This window comes from Podarcis liolepis (assembly GCF_965112155.1).
Source record: "Podarcis liolepis genome assembly, chromosome: 15".
In the NCBI taxonomy this organism is placed as follows: domain Eukaryota; kingdom Metazoa; phylum Chordata; class Lepidosauria; order Squamata; family Lacertidae; genus Podarcis; species Podarcis liolepis.
The window spans coordinates 26,637,901-26,656,848 of NC_139566.1; positions in this window are offsets into that span (position 1 = coordinate 26,637,901).

Sequence of the window (18,948 nt, forward strand, 5' to 3'; positions counted from 1 at the left end):
TCCTGAAGCCTGCATACTCCTGCCCCACAGGGTAAACTTTGGGTCACAAAAACACCCACGACACCCACCCCCTTTCAGATGCTTTGGCATGCTGCCCAGCCCAAAGGCTCCTTTCCATGCAAGCCACTCTCAAGACTGATGCCCCCATGCCACTGACTGCCAAGACCTGCAAATAAGAAGGTGGAACCTTTGAAGCCTCCTGCTGCTGGTAGAGATGCCTGGGGTGAGGTGGCTTTGATCGCAGCATCAACACCCCAACAGATCTTGCTTCTCCATTCATCATGGAGCAAACACGCCTCTGTGTCTCCAGCTTCCAGCCTGATTCCAGCTCAGCTCAATTCACACACACAGTGCTGGCTATTGTTCTCCAAGAGAGCTAGGTGAGTGGGGTAGAGGGAAGGCTCACTTATTAGCCCAAAGAGCACTATTACTTAGCTGCAACTCTTGCAACCTGGCTGCTTCTTTGGGGATGCTGATGAGGATACCTTAGTGGCCAGCTAAGGTCCCTGCATTACAAGGAAACTTGTCTGTTTCAGCAAGCTCCTCTTGATTCTCAAGCTCACTGGGTATCCAAAGAACTGGAAGACTGACACACACACCCCAACCCAAAACAATAGCACAAACACAAAATCCATTCAAATCCAACACAGATGCCAGCTGGGATGCATATTTCAGAAGGTTTGTTGAAAGAGGAACATCTTGAGCAGTTGCTGAAATGCCAATAGAAGGAATGCCCACCCCCACCCCCCAATATGCAGTGGGAGGATGTTTCAGAAAGCAGTTACCACCTCACTAAAAGACTGATTCCAACATCATACAGAGCAGACTTCCTGAGAGGATGATCTCTGCGGGATACTGTCTCCTGCAGAATACAGTATTCAATTGGGCATATAAGGGATGGGGTGAAATTTAGGTTTCCTGGACGGTATTGGGCTTTGTACAGCAAACACAACACCTTGAACCTTACCTCGTAGCTATTTGGCAGTTAAGGCAATTGCTTTAGCGGCTCCATATGTGTTGGCCATTTTCTGTCCCAGCTGCAGCATCTGGTCAGCCCCAAGGGCAGCCCCCCCCCCCCTGAACATCAGAAGAGCGTGCTGGATGAGGCCAATGACCATCTAGTTCAGCATCCTGTTCTCATAATGGCTACCCAGATCCCTGCAGGGAATCCAGAAGCAGGATCCAAGCACAACAGCACTCTCCCTGTCATTTTCAACTGTGGAGGCAAAGGCTTGACATCTTGGCTAGTAGTCATGGATAGTCCTCCAGGAATTTGTCTAATCATCTTTTAAAGCCATCTAGGTTGGTGGCTATTACTGCCTCCTGCAGATGCAATTTCCGTAGTCTACCTATGCCCTGTATAATAAATAATAATAAATTTTGTAGAAGTCCTTCCTTTAATCTACCCTGAACCTTCCAGCCTTCAGTTTCACTGTAGGTCCAAGTGGGAGATAAACTTAGAGCATAAAGCTCATTATTCTCCACTAAACTAATGCACCATTAAAAAGCTCAAATTTTCAATAAACTGATTGTCTTTCTTCCCCAACTCATGCTACATTACCAAAAGAAATTGGTCGCATGAGCAGTGTGTCCCAAACTCTCAGAAGCCACTCATCGATGGAGGGAAGATTAATCTTTTTCCCATCTAAAACTCCAAACCATACAAGCCACAATCAATAAACGAACCATTGTTTCTCAGTCTTCAAGCAAAGCCATATGTCTGACATCGTGAAATAAAAGGACTCTTGGATCTAGCGGCTGTGTATGCCCTGAAATGCTTTTGATTTCATTTACAACAGAAACACTGTTGCTTGTGAGCTGGGAACATGACCGAAATATGTGATATATATATTTGCTCTAAGGGAACGAACATCTCCAGCAATCATCCTTCACCGCATGTGGATTCTGTTCCACCTGAACGATGCTAAATATCAACTGAGCAGAATTTTCACGGAGGAAAAGGCTATAAATGGCTACTAGCCCTGATGGCTGTGCTCTGCCTCCATGGACAGAGGCAGGAATGCTCCTGAATCCCAATTGCTAGAAGCCACAGGAGGAGAGATGGCTGGGGTCAGGCGCCACTTCTGTGTTTCCCAGAAGAGCCATTTGATTGGCCACTGTGAGATCTCAGGATGCTGGACCAGATGGACCACTGGCCTGATCCTGCAGCTCTCTTCATATGTTCTCCATTTTAGAGGGGAAAGAAGCTTTCCTTAAAATTCACACACAGATTGTTCCATGTACAGATGTGCATTTTCATATCAAGAACATTAACCTCCTCCTCCAATTAAATCAATTCCCGGATTATCCTGGTGTGTATTTTTGACCATCTCCATGCCATCAAATATTTAATATAGTCATACCTCTTGTTACGTTTGCTTCAGGTTAAATCTTTTCAAGTTGCGTTCCACGGCAACCCGGAAGTACTGGAAAGAGTTACTTCTGGGTTTCGCCACTCGCGTATGCACAGATGCTCAAAATGACGTCACGCGCATGCACAGAAGTGGCAAATCGCAACCCCTGCAGGCGCAGATGCGCGTTGCGTTCTGCTCATGTTGCGAACGGGGCTCTGGAACAGATCCCGTTCACAACCAGAGGTACCACTGTATATCCGGATCAAAACTTATTTGACTGATTATTGGAGAGTCATACAACAGAAGTGGTACTGGGAACAAAATTTTGACAATAATAACCCCGTGCCAAACTTTTAAATGCTGAAATGTTGGTTGGGATGGTGTGGCCTTGTTTATTTCATTACATTTCTGAGTCGCTTCCGTGAGGATTGGGGACCAGGAAGCAACTCCAGTCTTTTGTCTTTGACCCAGGCTGTGGAGCCTGGAAGGTTTCAGATAACAGCAGGTTGGTGCATCCTGAGAATGACAGACTGATGGGTGGCAAATCACCACACAACCAATTCCACTGAGCTCATTTTCAGTTAGAAAGAGAGCAAACTTCACTCTGATCCTGATGAGCTTTGGTGCCATAATTATAGGCTCATCCCTCCCTAATTCTTAATTATAGTATGGCACAGCCTTCTGCTTAGAATCAAGAGTCTTGATTGAAGGCTACATAGCTGCTCTCTTTGGGTAGCACTGTGATGGAGAAAGGTCTTAGAGAGAGGAACAGAAAGGAAGGTTGTGACTTTGCTCCTGCCCAACACATTGAGAGGGAGGTGCTTACTTGAAAGTAGGAAAGAGACCTTTATTCTAGCTGGCTGGTGGTGGCAAGAACATGAGAAGAACCTTGTGATGGCCTGGGATTCAGACTCGGATGCTGAACCTGAGGGATCCCAGCCTGCACAAGATTCCCCGCCTTCAGAACCAGCTGAGCCGGGGCTGGGTCATGAGCCTGAAGGGTCCTCACCTGTGCTGGATCCTCAGGTGCAGGCATCAGCTGAGTCTGCTCTGGCTCCTGAAGTGATGGAGGACCCATTGCCTGCAGGTGCTCCACTCTCAGCCCCGTCAGAGGAAGCTGAGGTGGCCTCTGGGTCCGGTAACCCTCCAGCCTCTCCTGAGCTGCAGAGGCTCAGGGCAGAGAGGCAGAGGGAACTAAGTTCCCGCAGGAGGAGTGCTCGCCTCCAGGCCAGGAGAGGCGAGTTACCTGTGGACCGGGGCCGCCCTATGCTCGGGGCAGATAAAAGCCAGCCAGCCCCAGACCCAAGTTGCGGGAGCAACATTGTTGGTTGCTAGTTCCTGTCCGAACCTTGTCCTGCTTGAGCTCCTGACCCGCCCTGGCTCCCCGCTTGCATGCCTGTTCCTGACTTCACCCGACTCCCTGCCCTGCACCCAGCTTCAGCTACTACGGACTGTCTCCACATTGCACTTTTGACCACGGACTGGACTTGGACCTTGCCTCTCGAGTAACCCACTGGACCAGCACAAACCTGCTGGCCCAGACACCCACTTCCTCATTCGTCATCTCTTCTACGGGTGGCGCTGAGGGCCCTTTGCTTCAGAGCCCTTTGCTCTCCTACTTTTAAGACTCGCTGGGTTCTGGGAGAAGGTGGGTCTGGAATGCTTTCTAGTGATAACGTGTCAGCCAGCTGCTCCAGGTCTGCTTCCTCCTCCTCTCCCATTATTTCCCAGGTTTCCCCCTCGTCTTCCTCTGAGCTGTGATCTCCCTCAAACCCCTGTTGTAATTCTGAACTGTCTTCTTCTCTGGAAGGGTCAGGCTGGGGTGGTGGTCTCCACCACTCCTCCTCTGCCCAGTCCCTGACAGGCAGGAGGAGGAGGAGGAAGAGGGGGTGCTGGCACAGTAGGCCATGGAAATCAAGCTGCTGTGAGATGCCCAGATATGGCATCATGACATCAGACACGCTGTTGCGACATCACATGCAACATTGGCCTCCTCAATCTCCTACCTGGGTTGGCATGCCTGCCTCCAGGTGTTCTGGACCAGCTGTGCTGCCTGGGACTGATGTTGGGATGGGCAAATCTGTCAGTTTCAGCCTCTGTTTCTCATTTCTCCTATCTTAGGTTCAGTTCTCCACATATTCATATCAGTTTGAGATTGTTCTTTAAAAAGAAAAGACCCCCATGAAGAATCATCAGCATTTTGGTGGGCCTCTGCATAATTTTGCAAAGCAATTCCACAAAACAATATGCAGCATTGCCTAATAGACACATTTTTTTTTGCAAATTTTCCTAAATATAATGCATTCCTCTGTGTTATCTTCACATGTTTTTATGCACTGTTTCCTCTTGAAAATGCATTTTTGGACACATTGGTTGGCTTTAAATGCAATCGGAATCTAGACATCTGGAACATGGGAAGTCCCAAATTTTTTATTTTTTATTTACAATTGGAATACTGTATATAATTGGTGTATTGCTATTATGGTAATTTGGATTGATTTGATTTTTCATTAATTGGAAGATTCTTATTGAAAATGAATAAAATTTTAACAAACAAAAAAATGCAATTGGAATCAAACTCCTCCTTTGCGCATTAAGTAAAGATAATGTACAAAAATGCATCCTATCGGGGGAAAATAATTTTGCAAAGAAATGTGTCCATTAGGCAATATTGCATATAAACTTGTGTATATTAGGTGACATCATCTGATGAATGTTTATGAGGACTTTTAAAAAACCACCAACTTTTGCCAAAATGTGGAGAATTAAACTTTAGGGTGGAGATATGAGAAGCTCAGAGAAACTGAAATTTTGAGTTCATATCCATATCAGACATTTAGGGTACAGTGGTACCTCAGGTTGCAGACACTTCAGGTTACAGACGCTTCAGGTTACAGACTCTGCTAACCCAGAAATAGTACCTCGGGTTAAGAACTTTGCTTCAGGATGAGAACAGAAATCGTGCGGTGGCAGCGCAGCGACAGCGGGAGGCCCCATTAGCTAAAGTGGTGCTTCAGGTTAAGAACAGTTTCAGGTTAAGAACAGACCGACAGAACGAATTAAGTTCTTAACCTGAGGTACCACTGTATTATTACAGCAGTTTAAACTGGCAGGGCTTCCCCCAAAGAATCCTGGGAACTGTAGTATGTTAAGGAGTTGTTAAAAGACCCTCCTTTTCCCCTCCCAGTTACAATTCCCAGAGTTTTTGTTGTTTATATCCCGCCTTTTCCAATACCAGAACTCAAGCCAGCTTACCCAAATTAAACCAGCATGAAAAGCAAAAACGACGCTGCTGACATCAGATGCCATCAGATTTCTGCGGACATTTTTTTGCCGATTTCTGCCTGGGCACTGCTTTCGGATGCAATATTCTGGATATGTCCAGGAAATTCCAGACGTATGGCAGCCCTAAACTAGATGACCTTCAGGGTCACTTCCAACACTATAATTCTATGAGTCTCTATGAGTCTCTCTGCTGCTGAACCAGGGTCCTCCCCTGGTTATGTGGCCTTTGCCAGATTTGAGAGCCCTAGCAAATACCCACCCTCCCACTTTCTGGAGCCAGCCCTGCTGTGAGTTAACCCACAAAACGTCGAGGTTTCCCAGAGATTAAACATAGCTGATCTGGTATGGCGCACCACAGCTTTTGCCTGGGAAGAGAGAACGGGCCTAACCATAAGCAGCACCTAGCTGGGGAGACGACGACAGCCAGCCCCGAGATATGAATAAGTGCTAATTGAATTCTGAGATCTGGGCAGAGGAGGGGAGGGGCAGGACCTGCACGCAGAGTGGGGGGCTTCTCTACTCTGAGGCTCAGCCAATGATGGCATCCACCGGAAAGATGCAGATTTTTAATATTATTATTTTTTTAAAAGCCAGCTTTGGAAGGCAAACAGATTTTTTGGTTGGGAGGTGAAAAGATGTGAGGGCCCAGAAATAGAAGAAAGGGGTAGGCGGAGTGTTGAGTGCCTGCTGTCATCAAAGGAAAGTATAGGGCACTTTTGTGGGGGGGGGGAAGGGTGGCCAACCTTGAATGCAGATGCAACACAAAGCCCAGCCTGGTGGGACAATCAGAGCATGCTCCTTTGGCCCCAAAAGAGAGGGAGGAGGGAAGACACATCGCTTGTGCATCATTGAAGAAAAAGGCATTGTGAGATATTATATATATATATATATATATATATATATATATATATATATATATATGCAGAGAGGCACAGGATGTGACTGGATCTACAAAGGAGGGACATCAAAGCTGCAGAGAAGGTACCAAACTGGACTGTGAAGCAGGTCTTATAGACAGGCCAGGGTTGAGATGGAAATGCAGGTACGAAATGCTAAGAGGAAGCCAGGCATGGGTTTTGCTTAAACTGCACTGTGGTTGTACAGTGGTACCTCGGGTTACATACGCTTCAGGTTACAGACTCTGCTAACCCAGAAATATTACCTCGAGTTAAGAACTTTGCTTCAGGATGAGAACAGAAATCGTACTCCGGCGGCGCAGCGGCAGCGGGAGGCCCCATTAGCTAAAGTGGTGCTTCAGGTTAAGAACAGTTTCAGGTTAAGAACGGACCTCCAGAACGAATTAAGTACGTAACCAGAGGTACCACTGTATATGATGGGTTCCCCCACCCCCCACCCCCGTGCACCTGCCAGTTCAGCCTGGGCTGTTAGGCAGAATGGGGCAATAGCTTGACAATCTCAGCCAGCCCCTCCTGTAGGGATGTGTATAGATGCTAGGAGGGGATACGGTATATCCTACCTTCTTCACGTTTGTGACTTCAGCAAAGTGCATCCCTTTGCAGCTTAAAAGGGAAGCTTAGATAGACTGGTTTTAGTCTTTTCATTTAAGTAATCCGGGATGCTCTAAAGCAGACTGGATTCTCCTGGTATTTTCCCCTTTTCTCCCCCATAAAACAACAATTACACAGACAATCTTGCAAAAAGGTAAAAACTGCATTTACTCCCTTGGAATACTCATTGAAGAGGAAACGGATACAGCAGCTTTGTTCAGGTAGTCTTAAAATACTGATTCAGTTACAATACTTAAGTCGAGCTTAAAATGGAGTCTGAGCTGTAGCTCAGGCTTAGCCATTTGTTTCTTCTCAACAAATTTCTTGGTGATGAGATGAAGAGGTCGGAGTGAAGAGAGGCAAAAAAAGAGGATGTATCCAGGCAGGTAAGAGAATATATATATAGGTATGCCCTCCCCCTGTCAGAGCACAGTGGGAGGGACTCTCAGAGCTCTCTCTAGCAAAGTTACAGGAAAACTCTGTGAGCTTCAGCTCATATCATGTGCCTATCTAGCAAACTTGCTGCTTCTTCTTCTTTGGTGATCCCTCGTAGCTGAGTAAGATTGTCTTCCATAAACACAGTTTTAAAAGTGAGCCCGCAAGTGACTGTGGAGGCCAATTCTGGATCCACACGTCCTTCCACAGTGGGGACATAGGTTTCTGGGTGGGAGTTGATCACAGTGTGGATTTGCCAAGCGTGCCTTCCTCTTAGCACATTTCTCCCTTGTGTCCCTTGAGTTCGAGTCTTCAAAGCCCATGACACCTTTGGTAAAGGCTGTTCTCCAATTGGAGCGCTTGCAGGCCAGTGTTTCCCAGTTCTCAGTGTTTATACTACATTTATTAAGATTTGCCTTGAGAGAGTCTTTAAACCTCTTTTGTTAACCAACAGCTTTACGCTTTCCATTTTTAAGTTCGGAACAGAGAAGTTGTGCTGGAAGACGATAATCAGGCATCTGCACAACATGACCAGCCCAATGAAGTTGATGTTGAAGAATCATTGCTTTGACGCTGGTGATCTTTGCTTCTTCCAGTACCCTGGTATTTGTTGGTTTGACTGCATTGTCAATATCCCACACCTCCATCTGACTGCCTTCTTGCTTAAAGCCAGGGGACAGCGCTGCTGTACTCAGCTCCCATTGGGGCATCCAGTTCCCTGCCATGAGGACAGGATGCCAGACTAAATGGGCCATTGGTGTGGTCCTGCATGTTCTTCTGGTGTTCTTAATGCTTCTGGAAAACACAGGTGGGGAAAGTGCTCTTGTGTTCGAGTCCTGCTTGCTGACTTCCCATTGGTGCATCTGGGCGGCCACTGGGGGAACAGGATGCTGGACTAGGTGGGCCACTGGCCTGATCCCGCAGGCTCTTGTTATGTTCCTAGATCCTTCCATCCCTACTCACCAACACCAGCAAACTTGCCCCTGGAAGGCAAAATAGCCCAGCTCCCACCAACAGAGCCAGCCATTCCAGAAATCCCACTTCCTACTGGGAAAAAAAAAACACTTCCATTTGCCTAATGCTTTGTCAAACTGCCCAGGATCTCAGATTGACGCTATCAGGTTTATAAAATGGCATCAGCTTCAGACGGTGAGATATTGACGTGTTGCCTGTATTCATAGCTCCATAAAACTATTTTACAGTGATATAATAACCCTAAATATGGCCTGTATTGGCAAGTGTGGATTTGCAACTGGGGGTGCTTTATCCATGATGAAATACATACCACCACCATCCCATTCCTACCCACCCCCCAGGCATCGATACAGGATTCTTGATGGAGTCAAGTAAACAGCCACTTTCCTTCAATATCCCTCTCTCTGCTGTGGGTCACAAACACATCAATATAGATCCATTGCCGTCTCTCTAGAATGAGGCATAAATCAGGGGGGGCAGTTTTCCCTTGAGAAAGAGCGTTTTCTTATTAGAACAGTGGAAAGCAAGATCTGGGGTGTTTGCTAACAAGTTTCATAATCTGCAAGGCTAATGACAGCTTCACGCCTCCCCCAGAAACCTTTGCAGGGATGATTTGCATCTCTGGGCAAGAAAGGGGGGCTGGAGAAGGGAGAGGGCAATGGTTTTTGTTGTTGCTCATCCTGATCCCGTTGATGTAGTGGAAGGAGGGGCACACCTAGCATATGCTTCAGGGTTGACAGAGGTTCTTAAGAGGAGAGTTACTGGGGTTTGCAAGAGGGAAGTGTGACTTTCTGCTGGGCTCCCTAGTGGGTTAGCAGAGCAAAGAAATTCATCTACCCTTGCTTTGCTGCTCATCAGGGCTAAAAGCCAGGTCTAGCATCAACAGCTGATGATGACCTGCCTAGTCTGCACCCTCTAAAATATTGGTGCTTACCTAGTCTCTCTCTCCCCCCCCCCCTCTAAAAATTCATGCTCCTGCTCTTTGGAGGTTAAGAACATAGGAAGAGTCTGATGGGTCAGGCCAAACAGATGCCCCAAAGGGAAGCTCACTAGCAGGACCTGGGTGCAACAGCAGTGCTCTCCCCATTTGTGATGATGATCGTGATAATAATAATAATAATAATAATAATAATAATAATAATAATAATCCGTCCACTCTGGGTGGCTTCCAACAAAATATTAAAATACAGTGGTCTGTTGAACTTTAAAAGCTTCCCTAAACAGGGCTGCCTTCATATGTCTTCTAAAAGTCTGGTAGTTGTTCTTCTCATTGACATCTGGTGGGAGGGCATTCCACAGGGCAGGTGCCACTACCAAGAAGGCCTTCTGCATGGTTCCCTATAATTTGGTGTCTCGCAGTGAGGGAACTGCCAGAAGGCCCTCGGCGCTGGACCTCAGTGTCCGGGCAGATCGATGGGGGTGGAGACGCTCCTTCAGATATACTGGGCTGAGGCCATTTAGGGCTTTAAAGGTCAGCACCAACACTTTGAATTGTGCTCAGAAATGTATTGGGAGCCAATGTACTCACTGGCATTTTCTGCCTCTTATTAGTGGGGGTAGATCATAATCATCATGGTTAATAATCATTGATGCCATCCAGCATCCTAACCTCTTTTAAAAAAAGGGCTAGACAAATTCATGAAGGACAAAGCTACCAGTGACTACTAGCCAGGATGGCTCTGCACTGCTTCTGCCGTGCTACAATTTCTGGAGCTCCCCAGGGAGAGGGTTTGATTGTTAAGCCACCCTGATAATTGTAGCTCTGTCAGGGTAAATGGGGTAGGTGGGCAATCTCTTAACAACTCTCAGCACCCTCAACAAACTACAGCTCCCAGGAAAGCTGTGACAGTTTAAAGGGATGCGGGTGGCACTGTGGTCTAAACCACTGAGCCTCTTGGGCTTGCTGATCAGAAGGTTGGCAGTTCGAATCCTCACTATGGGGTGAGCTCCCGTTGCTCTGTCCCAGCTCTTGTCAACCTAGCAGTTTGAAAGCACGCCAGTGCAAGTAGATAAATAGGTACCGTTGGGGCGGGAAGGTAAATGGTGTTTCCATGCACTCTGGTTTCCGTCACGGTGTCCTGTTGCGCCAGAAGTGGTTTAGTCCTGCTGGCCACATGACCTGGAAAGCTGTCTGTGGACAAACACCAGCTCCCTTTGACTGGCCTTAACCATCCAGGGGTCCTTTACTTTTTTACCTATGACAGTTTAAAGTGGTATAAAACTGCTTTAAATATACAGTGGTACCTCAAGTTAAGAACTTAATTCGTTCTGGAGGTCCATTCTTAACTTGAAACTGTTCTTAACCTGAGGTACCACTTCAGCTAATGGGGCCTCCTGCTGCTGCTGCGCCTCTGGAGCACAATTTCTGTTCTCATCCTGAAGCAAAGTTCTTAACCCAAGGTATTATTTCTGGGTTAGCGGAGTCTGTTACCTGAAGCGTCTGTAACCTGAAGCATCTGTAACCTGAGGTACCACTGTATAATAGATGGGACCTACGGATTTTGGAAATTTGAATGAGGGAGGTTCGTATTAAACCCCATTTTGCATTAAATTGCTCACTGGATTGAATTTTACTGCTTGTTTGTTTGTCGCATTTGTATCCCACCTTTTTCTTCACAGAGCTCAAGGTGGCATACATGGGTCCCCTCTCCTCATTTTATCCCCACAAAAGTCCTCTGAGGTAGGTTGGTCAGAGAGTGAGTGTCCGGCCCAAGGTCACCCAGTGAGCTTCTTGGCTGTGTGGAGATTTGAACCCTGGTCTCCCAGATCGCACACTAAGCACTACATCCCAGTGACTTCCCTGCAGGGCTGCCAACTTGAATAAAGGATGAGGGGGGAGGTAAGCAACCACCCCAGGTAATCAATCACATGACTCTGCACACACACCATTTGAATGGCAATGCCCATCAACATTTTTTTTTTGGGGGGGGCACTCCCTCCTATGCTTTTCCACATTCGTACTATAGCTTCAAGATTCCTACTCACGACGATCTTTCCAGCATGGCCGTGAGCTGTGTTGGCTAAAAAAATCTTTGCGGCGATAAGGCTTGTTTTTCAGGCACGATGGATTCCTATAAGCTCTGTTGAGCCAACAATAGCGAGAGCTGAAGCCTTTGGAAAAAAGATTGATACCTGGCAAATAGAAGCTGGAGTGCATTTAATTCTGTTTAGCTATAAGCCTTCCTGCACACACATGACCGCGGATCCTCTTTGCAAAGGTCACCGCGATATAGAATGGTCATCATCTGTAACAAAGCTGCTTAACCATTGAAAACTTGTTGCATCCAAAGCAAATGTTTGAAAGAAGAGGAAAGCAGAAAGTGGCATATATGCGTTGGGAGTGGGGTGCGGGGCATGCTCAGATCATGGGATCAGATCCAGCACCCTCTACTTGCTAGCAATAAGAGCCCTTGTACTAGGGAATGTCAGAGCTGAAAGGTTGAGCGACAAAGGAATCCAGCCCAACAGTTGTACAACAGCTGATTTATTTGGAGCCTATTGTTATGCAGAGTGTGCAAACTGTGCTTTGTGCATTTGGTTAGAGAGCAGACTTTACCTGTTGCAATCACACACAGAGAGGGATGCATGTAGAATAAGAAAATAACAACATTGTTTATTATAGGAAGTAATGTAACTTGGATGGAAAATGTGTTTGGTTCAAAGCGAACTAACTAATCCAGAGAAGAGAAAAGCAGCAATGCTTGCTCAGTTGTTCTCAGAGGTTAGAGGCAAGCCGTGGCATAGCATGGGGGGCATAGGGGCGGTTGCCCCAGGCGCAACATTCTTAGGGGTACAAAATTTCAACACCTGGTGCTGCTTCAATACAGCTGCACACTTTTGTTGCTGGGCGTTGTTGAAAATGGCTTCTTCATGTAAACCAGGAAGAGACATCTCCAGACAATGGAACAACTCTCTTTTTCTTATCTCAGCAGCTACGATCTCCCGGGTGACACACACACTGTTAGGAAGTTGAATGCGCATGAATACTCCATCAGTTTCCCTCCCTCCGCACGGCCTCGGGTGCTGGCAACCCATGCTATGCCACTGGAGCCAAGGTAACCTCTCATCTTGAGGTCTGAGAGAGAAGTGTGAGGAGGAGGAAGTTGTAAGCAGGATGCAACCTAAGGCATATCAGTCTAAACTTTGAAGGAGAGGGAGGTCGCATAGAGGTCTGTTGCATAAAAATCTTCAGTAAAGGACTTGTGTTTTCTCCTGTGCAACAAGGTTCCACCAGGGCAGAAAGTCTGCCATGAAGTGAGAGCTTTGTGGCTCATTGGGTATCTGAACCATGGACTCCCAGCTGCTTGCCCAATTCCCTAACCATTATGGCTACCAGCTCCCATCAGCCCCAACCAGCACAGCTTTGTGGGACAAAGATTTCTGCCTGGAATCCAGAAGAACCACTGCCTATTAGTGAAGATGATGCTAGAGAAGATGGACCAAGGGGCTGGGCTAAGGAGTAACTCAGGGTGAGTGCCTCTGCCTTGCATGCAGAAAGTACCAGGTTCAATCCCCAGCCACTCTGTGGCTCAAACCCTAGAGAGGTGCTGCCAATCAGTGTGGACAGGACTGAGCTAGATGATCCAGTGGTCTGACTCAGTTATAAGGAAGCTTTCTATGATAGGGCAAGGGATGCAACTCAGTGGTAGAGCATCTGCTTTGTATGTAGAAAGTTGCAGGTTCAATCCCCAATGGCACTCCAGGGATGGTTGAGAGCCCTGCTTAAACCCTGCCAAGCCACTGCCAGTCAGTGTGGACAATAGTTAGATGGACCAATAGTTTGACCCAGTATAATGCAGTTTCCCATGTTCCTAATGTATCCAACTGTTCATTTGAATACTTTGTCTCCAGATCTCTCATCATTCTGGTCGCTTTTCTCTGGGCACGATCCTGTGACGTCCTCCTTTAAATGTGGCGTTCAGAGCTGGCTGAAACAGAGAGAGCAGAGTTTGGCTGCTCCGAAAGCAGGTGGGAGAGTGAGGGATAAACAGGTGGAATGACTCTACTCCAGCCAGATCCATGGCAATTCATCTTCATTCCCGCTATTAAGCAGAATGTCACTTCCAATCCACCAGAGCTCACAGCTCAGGTGTCAAAGTCTTTGGAGACATCCAGGTGACACTCCAGAAATTGAGGCACTGCTGTTCCTTCTATCTTCTCAGAGCAGCCGTTTAGTTAGATCAATTTGCAGCTGATATTTGCAAAACATCTCTCCCTCTCCCTCTCCACCCCCCACCCCCGCTCTCTCACTCACACACTTGTTTTCCTAGGAGAAAAGAGTGTCTCCTTCTATGAGAGAAGCAGAAGAACTTTTCTGATCAAAGAAAGGACTGATCATTTTGAGGAGGCTTTGCTCCAAACAGGCTCCCTGGCTGGTAAAAATAATAACTCGTCATGCGTCAACTTTTGCAAGATCATTTGGTATGGAAGCTTCGGTAGTGGAGAGACATCCCTCTCAGGCTGGAATCAGAACCATGGGGAAGCTCCACTGGTTTTCAAAGACCCCTTTCTGGATTATAGATCATAAAATTGTAGAGTTGGAAGGGACCCTGAGGAACATCTAGCCCAACCCCCCTGCAATGCAAGAATATGGAGCTATCCCATACAAGGCAACCTTGGCATTATCAGCACTGTGTTCTAACCAACTGAGAAGTTTCTGGTGCTTTTGTTTACCTCTATAAAGGAAGCCTCTAGCTCTTTGTCTTATGGAAATTGTTTCAGCATCGTCAGAGCATCTGAAGAGCCTGGCTGGATCAGGTCTGTGGCCCATCTAGTCCAGCATCCTGTTCTCACAGTGGCCAATCAGATGTCCCAATGGGAAGCCCTACAAGCAGGACCCAAGCACAAGAGCACTCTTCCCTCCTGAGCTTTCCAGCAACTGGTATTCAGAAGCATCACTGCCTCCAACTACATGGAGCCTGATCCATCAGGATCTTCTTATGTTCTGATGCTTAGGCTTGCCAAAAAGCCTCACTTTGCCTCCCGTGGGAAGCTTTCTTCAGGTATCATTGTGATGCCAATAGGTGGGTGGGAGGGAAGCATTTTCAGAAGCTGTTTTTAGATGCCACTGAGATGCCCACAAGTGTAGCATAATGGCCACAACCTCCTTTCGTCATCTGCCTCCAGCATTTGATATTCTGCCTCTGAAGACAGGAAGTGCCATTTATCAATTCAGTCGGTGCTCATAGCTGTCATTTCTGCCCTCCTCCACCGTGCATTGGTCTAACTCTGCTTGGAAAGTCATCTCAACCAGATGGCCATGGCAGAAGCAGTGAAGTCCATGTGTAAATTGTGGTGGGGAGGAAGGTCTTCTGTTCTTCCTATTGATTGAACTGACTCACAGGTAGGTGCCTTTTGCTGAGTCAGACTATTTGGTTCATCCGGCTCAGCTGGCTAAAGCGTGGTGCTGAAAATGACAAGGTTGTGGGTTCAATCCCCATATGAGCCATGCATTGCAGGGGATTGGATTTGCTGACCCTTGGGATCCCTTCAAGCTATAGAATTCTATGATTCTCCCTCCAAAGACTGTCAGCATCCTATATCCTGGAGAGTCCACAATCCACATGCAGTTTGATGCTTGGCATATCTGGGTAGGGCTGGGAGAGACTCCCTGCCTGAAATCGTGCTGCCACCCAGTGCAGCCAACACTGAGTTAGATGACCTGGCACAGTATAAGACAGATTCCTGTGTTCCAAACTTGTGGATCCCCAGTGGATCCTGGAGAGATGTTATCTCTGGCCTCCATGAAAGCCCAGCTATTTCCCCCTTACATTTACAAAATGCCACTTTGATATAAAGACTCAAGCCATTAACCAAATCGATCGAGCTAATTTATAACCACAGAATCTCTGTGCCCGTTCCATGAGATGGCAGTAAATTTAAGGTTTGGGGCTTGGCAATCAATAACCAGGAGAGAAGCGGATCAAAGTTTTGCACCACACCCAAAGGAGAATCAAAGACGCTGCCGTCTTTGGACTGGTGTTAAGGCACAGCTCCCAAGGCAAAAATACTTCCCCACCCCACCCCACAAAAAAGCACAATGTAAAGCAAATTGAGGGGGAAGATCTGGTCCCTGTGGGCTGCTTGATCAATCTGACGAAATGAGGTGATGGGATGGACTGGACCAATTCATGCAACAGGTATGAGAATCCATTTGGCTGTGCTGAAGCAGAGCGTGATAGAAATTGGAGATCTCAGCACAGCACTCCAAGGAAAGAGAAGGTGGGAAGTCCAGTTGCGTCAATGGAAGCCCTTCTTGTCATGTAATTATTTTGCTGGATACTGCCAAGCTTATTAGCCCACATCTGGCCCATCATAAACTCCAGACAACCATTCGCCAAGCTGATGCCCTCCAGATGTTTTGGACTATAACATACCCTCCGACATTTCCCCGATGAAAATAGGGTTGTCCTAAGGAAAAGCGGGACATTCTGAGATCAAATCAAAATCCGGGACTGCCCCTGGAAAATAGGGACACTTGGAGAGTCTGCTATAATTCCCATCAGCCCCAGCGTCATATACATGATTGCTGACAGGAGTGGCCATATAACACCTTTGCTGAATACAGTGGTGCCTCGGGTTACATACACTTCAGGTTACAGACGCTTCAGGTTACAGACTCCGCTAACCCAGAAATATTACCTCGGGTTAAGAACTTTGCTTCAGGATGAGAACAGAAATCGTGCAGTAGCGGCGCAGAGGCAGTAGGAGGCCCCATTAGCTAAAGTGGTACCTAAGGTTAAGAACAGTTTCAGGTTAAGAACGGACCTCCAGAATGAATTAAGTTCTTAATCCGAGGTACCACTTTACTTGCTGATTTGCTACCAGGCCAAGTTCAAGCTGTTACTATTAGTGTACACAACACTTAATAATTTGGAAGCAGTTTACCTGTGAAATTGCCTTACCCACTCAGTCACTTTGACCGGTGGAAGTGGCACTCTTACAGGTGCCACCTATTACTCCTGCAGTTGTAAGAAACTGGCATTTTAGAGCAATAGCACCCACACGTTGAAACTCCCTGCCTATTGACATCAGGCGGGAGACTTTGCTGCACTCTGGGATGAATAAGAAGGAAGCCATATTTGGATGGCTCTGGTTTGTGTACTGAACAGGTCTGGACATCGCTGCCATCCTTCCCCAGCATGAACCTCATGCCCAGCTGAGAGCAATACCCCAGTTCTGAGAATGATGCTTTGCCAGCCTGCTGGTTCTTCCACTGCTGGCCAGAATCCCAAGCTCAGCTCCTCTTTGCCAGGAAAGAGCCTGACAAGTCATCTGTACTTGTTAGAACAGTGCCAGGGAGAGACTTTTTTTAATGGCACTTTCCAGGGGAGAGGCGTAATGAATATATTACCCCAGATGCCAGTTTTATTTCCAGTAGTTAACTGAGCCAGGAGTGAATTATGCCCGCCCAAATACCATTCAAAAGCCATAAAATTGCAGGAAATAACCTTTGTGTTGGAGGCTAATTGAACTAATATTAATTGAAACGGGCTTCCTGATGGGAGCCCCCTGCTCCTCGGCAACTGCACTTTGGGGATTTGCCTGACCCAGAAGGAAGCGGCTAACAGGGCAGGGTTAGCAGGGTCAGAGGAGGAGACCAGAGATGGACAAAGAGCTTCCTCTCTCTCTTCTCAGAATGCCGAGCAACTCTGGAGAGCACAGGAAGCATAAGCTTAGCTAATTCATGGCTCAGAAGGAGAGCTACCGTTAGACAGAGAGGCACAGAGTTAACCTGTGGAATGTGCATCTGCAGGATATAGTGTTGGCCACTGACTTGGAGGAGTTTGAAACAAGAGTGGAGAAATTCATGGAGGGCGAAGGCTATCAGTGGTTGCTGGCTGCTAGGGCTTTGTTCCACCTCCACTGTCAGAGGCTTCTGAATACCGGTTGCTGGGAACTGCAGGATGGGAGAGGGCTCCAGGGCCTGGGTCCTGCTTGAAGGTGTCCCACAGGCATCTGGTTGGCCCCTGTGAGAACAGGATTCTGGGCTGGATGGGCCATTAGCCTGATCCAGCAGGCTCTCCTTAGCTTCTGAATGCTTCTGAATACCAGTTGCTGGAAATGGGATGAAGGGAGAGTGCTCCTGGGCTCAGGTCCCACTGGCAGGCTTCCCATGGGGACATCTGGCTGGGCAACAAGAGAAAGGGGTGTTAGGTGAGATGGATCATTTGCCTGATCCAGCAAGAAGGCTCCTCTTATTTGAGATAGACAGATGATATGGATAGATAGATACAGTGGTGCTTCGCAAGACGAAATTAATTCGTTCTGCGAGTTTTTTCATCTTGCGAATTTTTCGTCTTGCGAAGCACGGTCAAGTCGCAACTGCACCTCTTCAAGCGGTTTTAAGAAAAAGGAAACAAACTTGCAAGACGTTTTCGTCTTGCGAAGCAAGCCCATAGGGAAATTCGTCTTGCGAAGCAACTCAAAAAACGAAAAACTCTTTCGTCTTGCAAGTTTTTCGTCTTCCGAGGCATTCGTCTTGCGAGGTACCACTGTAGATAGATAGATAGATAGATGATAGATGATAGATGATAGATGATAGATGATAGATGATAGATGATAGATGATAGATGATAGATGATAGATGATAGATGATAGATGATAGATGATAGATATAGATAGATAGATAGATAGATAGATAGATAGATAGATAGATGATATATAGATAGATGGATAGATAGATAGATAGATAGATAGATAGATAGATAGATAGATGATAGATAGATAGATATAGATGATAGATAGATAGAGATAGATGATAGATAGATAGATAGATAGATAGATAGATAGATAGATAGATAGATGATAGATAGATAGATAGATACATAGATGATAGATAGATGATAGATAGATAGATAGATAGATGATAGATAGATAGATAGATAGATAGATGATAGATAGATAGATAGATAGATGATAGATAGATAGATAGATAGATAGATAGATAGATAGATAGATATAGATAGATAGATAATAGATAGATAGATGATAGATCAAGTGATGAGGCTTTGAAAGTGATAGAACAGAAAGCACAGAGGCAACAAGCTCAGATTACCCAACCTAGGAGTGACGTGGATTAATGGGGACGCAGGGGGTAAACCTTAACTGGGAGCAACACCATTTTTAGAGAGGCATGTATTCCTTTGTCTCTCACTGTGATTATTAAAGAACTTATCTGGTAAGAACGCTCCTTTTGTTTGATCTGCTTATTTACTGCCACCGGGGGAGGGATCCGATTTCCCGAAGCCTGGCAACAAGTCATTCAAGGACGCATCTCAGCTGGGAAAATCGTTGAAGGAGCATATTTAGCAAGACCAGTAAAGGATGTGGTTTGGCTAGAAAGGGGGTGTCTTGGGAAGAATCCTGAGACATGGAAAAGTGTGGACAGG